General features: G+C 42.1%; 1 pseudogene; it reads right to left on the reverse strand.

Moving 5' to 3' along the window:
- Window positions 1-314: 314 nt before the first annotated feature.
- Window positions 315-3,718, reverse strand: LOC124503977 (60S ribosomal protein L32-like; annotated as a pseudogene).
- Between the last annotated feature and the right edge of the window lie 2,646 nt (window positions 3,719-6,364).

The following is a 6,364-nucleotide window of genomic DNA, read 5'->3' on the forward strand; positions in this document are numbered from 1 at the left end:
TGGGCTCCAGGGTGACAGCACAGAGCCCGACGCGGGGGCTCGAAGTCACGAACTGCGAGATGGTGACCTGAGCCGAAGTCGGATGCTTAACCGACTGAGCCATCCAGGCGCCCCAGAAATTTTCTATTGTCTTATCTGTCTTACTGGATTCTGAGTGCCTTGAGGGTAAGGACCACAACTGTAAACCCCGGAACCTAGCATAATGCCTTGTACTCAGCAAGTCCTCAGTAAGTCCCTTCGCCGCCCCCCCGCCCCCGCCTTGGTACTTTTATGGTTTTATTAACATAAGCACAATATGCATATGAGCTGTCTATTCACTTTTCTTCGTCGTGCAGCCTGGCATCAGGACTGGTGACTCTGATGGACAGTTGGGCTGTTCTTTCCACCATGGCTTCGCGGGTCTCCGGGGGGACACATTGTAGACAATCCCTGCACAGTGAGATTTGCTGCGCATCAGCAGCACTTCAAGCTCCCTGGCGTTGTGGACTCGGAACTTCCAGAAGCCACTGGGCAGCACATGCTTGGCTTTCTTGACGCTCCCATAACCAGTGCTGGGCATCGACTTCTGGGTACCCTATTGTCAATGCCTCTGGGTTTCCACCAGTCACGCTTGATTTTGACAGATCGGTCTGACTGGTGCCGGATGAACTTTTTGGTCCTCTTTTTAATGATCTCGGGCTTCACCAAAGGTCTGAGGGCAGCTGTGATGCCAAGTAGGAGATGGCTGCTCACCCCCAGTGAGCGGCGAGGAAGAGAGGGGCTTCGTTAAGCTTTCACTGAATTAAATGAACTGTGAGGGGATAAAGAAATATGTGTTGCTGTCACCAGGAAGTCCTATAAAACTCTTCGTATTCATTACCCTAGTGACCCCACACTGGAAGAATATACTTCCAGGAAGTAAGCTGAAAGAAAAGAATCTTTATTGCCAAGATTTTAAAGAGCCATATTTATCACTGGAGGGGGAAAATGCAGGCAATCAAAATGTCCAGTGAATTAAGGACCCAAACTGTAAACAATGGTAAACCAATGTGGTAAAATATACAGTCATTAAAAAGAAAGGTGAGTGGTTGCAAAAAAAAAAAAAAAAAAAAAAAAGGAGGAAAACGCAGAAAATAACAGTTGTTGGCAAAGATGAGGAGAAACTGGAATTCTTGCGTGTGTTGCTGGTAGAATTACAAAATGATGCAGCACCTATGCAAAAATGTTGGACAGTTCCCCAAAAAGTTAACCATGGAGTTACCATATGACCTAGCAATTCCACTCCTGGGAATATACCCCAAAACCTGTACATGATGCTCACAGGAGCATTATTTATAATAGCCAAAAAATGGAAATAACCTAAATGTCTTTCAACTGATGAATGGATGAACAAAATGTGTATATCCACACGGTGGAATATTATTCAGCCACAAAAAAGGAACGGCGGCCTGATCCGAGCTGCAACGTGGATGAACCTTTAACCATTATGCTGTGTGAAAGAGGCCAGGCACAAAGGACCATATATTGTATGGTTCCATTTGTATGAAATTTCCAGAACAGGTAAACCCATAGAGACAGAAAGTGGATTAGCGATTGCCAGGCAATGAGGGTGAGGAGGACTGAGAATAACTTCTAACAGGCATGGGGTTTCTTTCGGGGTGATGAAAATGTTCTGGAATTAGATAGTTGTGGCACAACCTTGGGAATATATTAAAAACTATTGAAATGTACCCTTTAAAATTTTATATGAAGTGAATTTTTATCTCAACTTAAAAAGGTAAAACAGCATGGTATTTAAAAGAAAAGCACAAAATAACACATACAAATCTCTTCCAACCAAAAATGTATTGGTGGCCAGTAGGGAAAGACAGAAGAATACCAGGAATAGGGTGTTTTATTATTTTATTTATTATTATTATCGGGCCTTTTATTATTTTGGTAGAGTTGCTTCAAATGTACTACCTTTAAAGACATATCTGCCAGATTATAGCAAAGTGTGCAGAGCTAACACCGTAGAACTGTAAAGTCCTACAATTTAGCATAAAACCATACAGTTCTAACATTTGATAAAGTGGGAATGGATAAATAAAGGAACAAGGCTTGCAACTAAGGCAATAGGTAAAAAGCCAAGGGAGAATTAAGTAGGATAAAGCACTCTTGATAGGTTATTTCTAAAAATCCCATCTTTATCCAGGCACAGCCTTTAAATTGTATGCAGTGCTAGAAATTTCATTTGAGAAATGAAAGCCTAGGTATATATTAGAAGAAATAATTCTCTCATGAAGAAGGTGCCTGTGGCTGGGGTCCCTGGCAGCCATGGTCACTGTCACCCTGGTCCTGCTGAAGAATTATTCCTTTTTTTTTTTTTCAAAAAATGTTTTATGTTTATTCATTTTTGAGAAACAGAGAGAGACAGAACGTGAGCAAGGATGGGGAGAGAGAGGGAGACACAGAATCCGAAGCAGGCTCCAGGCTCTGAGCTGTCAGCACAGAGCCCGACACGGGGCTCGAACTCATAGACCGTGAGATCATGACCTGAGCCGAAGTCAGAAGCTCAACCGACTGAGCCACCCAGGTGCCCCTTGAGTGTTCTAAGAATACTTAGCTCTTCTAAATTTAGAAAAGTGTTTAAAAACACATGTAATAATGATGACTGTAAAAGTGCCACTCACCTGCTATAAAGAAAATGTTTTAAGGAGATGGATATGATTGTCATTCTAGAATTCATTTAGAAAATTTAAAAAACACAGACAAATGTAATAGAACTGCCCTACGACCCAGCAATAGCACTACTGGGAATTTATCCAAAGGGTACAGGAGTGCTGATGCATAGGGGCACATGTACCCCAATGTTAATAGCAGCACTTTCAACAATAGCCAAATTATGGAAAGAGCCTACATGTCCATCAACTGATGAATGGATAAAGAAGATGTGGTTTATATATACAGTGGAATACTACTTGGCAATGAGAAAGAATGAAATTATGCCATTTGCAGCAACGTGGATGGAACTGGAAGCTATTACACTGATTGAAATAAGTCAGTCAGAGAAAGACGGATATCATGTTTTCACTCATATGTGGATCTTGAGAAACTTAACAGAAGACCATGGGGGAAGGGAAGGGGGGAAAATCGTTACAAACAGAGAGGGAGGGAGGCAAACCATAAGTGACTCTTAAATGCAGAGAACAAGCTGAGGGTTGATGCGTGGGGGGAGAGGGGAAAATGGGTGATGGGCATTGAGGAGGGCACTTGTTGGGATGAGCACTGGGGGCTGTATGTAAGTGACGAATCACAGGAATCTACCCCAAAACCAAGAGCACTCTGTACACCCTGTATGTTAGCTAATTTAACAGTACATTATATTAAAAAAAATAAATTAAAAAATGTAATAAAGATGGTTATAAGAGTGCTGTGCTACTTTGAGAAGAGTGCTACTTAAGAGAATCGGTGTGATAAACATTCTGCAATGCTCTTAACAATGTTTTTAAACACATGCAATGGAGACCGTTGTAAGTGTGCTACGTGCCTGCTACTTTGACAAGAGTATCATTCCAGAGTCATTTGACTAACTTGAGAGAGAGGGAGTTTAGAAAAACGACCCCATTGAGTTTTATGAACTCCTGAGTTCATCTTCCACTTGTGCCTGCGTGAATCTGACCCCAAACAGCATACCGTAGACAGAACTACAGTAAGAGACAGACCGTCACCAGGGCGCAAACTGACCACTAGGGGGCATATTCGCAGCAGATCTGAAGAGCACTGTGCCGGCTGGTGAAAAGGGAACTGATGTGAAAAATACAATCCACGGTAGGTTGGGCAGATCTCATGACATGAACCAAACCAGTCAATTGCCCGCTTACACAAAAATAGAAACATTTTCTATAGGATTTAAATTAAAAAAATTTTTTTAATGTTTATTTATTTCTGAGACAGAGAGAGACAGAGCGTGAGTGGGGGAGGGGCAGAGAGCGAGGGAGACCCAGATTCCGTAGCAGGCTCCAGGCTCTGAGCTGTCAGCACAGAGCTGGACACGGGGCTCAAACTCACAAACCGTGAGATCATGACCTGAGCCGAAGTTGGTCGCTCAACCAACTGAGCCACACAGGCGTCCCTGCAGTCTCATAACATAATATCACATGTCCAGATACAATCCAAAATTACTTGGCATATAAAAAAATAGGAAATCTCAACTCACATGGGGAAAAAAAAGAAAAAAAACAACAATCAACAGGCACCAATGCTGAAATGACGCAGACGTTGGAATGATCAAAAAGAAGACATTAAGGCAAGTATTTTAAAAATGTCGTATGAACATTGTTGAATGAGAAGATGAAAAGTCTCAGCGAAGACATAGAAAATATAAAGAACCAAATGGTAATGCCGTAATCATAATTTTTTTAAATTACTGCATAGACTCTGTATTGGTTTCCTATTGCTTCTGTAACAAATTACTGCAAACATAAGGATTTAAAACAAAACAAACGTCGTATCTTACAGTTATGAGGATCAGAAGTCTGAAGGAATGTTGCAGGGTTAACATCAAGATGTCGGTAGGGCTGCATTTCTTCTGAAGGTTCCAGAGAAGAATCCATTTCCTTCCTTCTTCCAGCTTCTAGCGGCTGCCTGCGTTCTTTGGCTCGTGGTCCCTTTCTCCAGCTTCGAAGTGCATCACTCCAACCTCTGCTTCTGTTGTAGATTGTTTTTTTTTGTTTTGTTTTTTGTGTTTTTTTGTCCCTCATATTCCTGTCGTCCTTTTATAAGGAAGTGTGTGATTACATTGGGCCCACCCAGATAATCCAGGATAATTTTCCTATCTCAACATCCTTAAGTAAATCACACCTGTTATTCACAACAGAGGGAAAAAATTTGAAAACCTGAACACAGGTCTATGAAAAAGTACAGAAAATAAAAGTCTAATATTTGGCATTAGAGTCCAAGAAAGAGAGGAGAAAGAACGTGGTGCAGATAAACTATTTGAAGAAATAATGGCTCAAATTTGATGGGACACATAAAGCTACGTATGGAAAAGGCTCAGTGAATCCAAAACAGGGTAAGCCTTAAAAAAAGGCCCAGCCTAGCCACCTTGTAACAGCTAAAAATTAAAGACAAAGAAAAAACCTTGAAAGCAGCCATAGAAATGATACATTACTTACAAGGGAACAATAACCATGGATTTTTCATCAGAAACCATGAAGGCCAGAAAGAAGTGGAACAACATTTTTAAAGTACAGTTGGCCTTTGGGGCGCCTGGGTGGCGCAGTCGGTTAAGCGTCCGACTTCAGCCAGGTCACGATCTCTCGGTCTGTGAGTTCGAGCCCCGGGTCGGGCTCTGGGCTGATGGCTCAGAGCCTGGAGCCTGTTTCCGATTCTGTGTCTCCCTCTCTCTCTGCCCCTCCCCCATTCATGCTCTGTCTCTCTCTGTCCCCAAAAAAATAAATAAACGTTGAAAAATAAAAATTAAAAAAAAAATAAAGTACAGTTGACCTTTGAACAACTCAAGGGTTAGGGGTGCTGACCCCTAGCACAGTCCAAAATCCACGTATACCGTTTGACTCCCCAGAAACTTAACCACAAATAGCCTACTGTTGAGGGCAAGCCTTATTGATCATATAAACAGTCAATTAACATATATTTTGTGTGTTGCATATATTATATACTACATTCTTATAATAAAGTAACTTAGAGAAAGTGAAATCTTGAGAAAATCATAAGAAAGGGAATGGAGGGGGATGGGTGAAAGGGGTGAAAGGGAATGGAAGGTACAGACTTCCAGGTATGGGATGAATAGGTCATGGGAATAAAAGGTAGAGCATAGGGCAATGTGAGGCTCGAACTCACGGACTACAAGCTCGTGACCTGAGCCGAAGTCGGACACTTAATTGACTGAACCACCCAGGCGCCCCGAAAAAAAATTGCATATAAGTGGACCCGCGCAGTTCAAACTCATGGTGTTCAAGGGTCAACTGTGCTCCAAAGATCATATAATTCAACTCCTTCATTGTACTGGTGTGAAAAGTGAGGTCTCTAGAAAGATGAAGTGATTGTCTTGAATCACAAGGTCCTGTAATCCTGTAGTTTAATACAATAACCACTTTTCCACTATTATTATAGCTTCCTTGGCTTTTCTGAGCACGTGTCCATACACATTCCTTTAATTATAAATAACAGAAACCTGCCCTAACTAGCTCAAGCAAGAAGGGAAATCATTGAAAGAAGTTGGGGTCCCTGATGGGACTCAAGATCAGGAGTGCAAATAAGCATCCAGAATAAACTCAAGTTGGGGGCACCTGCGTGTCTCAGTCAGTTAAGCGTCGGACTTTGGCTGGGATCGTGATCTCGAGGTTGGTGAGTTCGAGCCCCGCATCGCCCGCTGACAGCGCAG

The sequence above is a fragment of the Lynx rufus genome, unplaced genomic scaffold (assembly GCF_022079265.1).
Source record: "Lynx rufus isolate CCGP_SWC_20201006 ecotype Redwood Valley unplaced genomic scaffold, mLynRuf1.p SCAF_8, whole genome shotgun sequence".
NCBI lineage: Eukaryota > Metazoa > Chordata > Mammalia > Carnivora > Felidae > Lynx > Lynx rufus.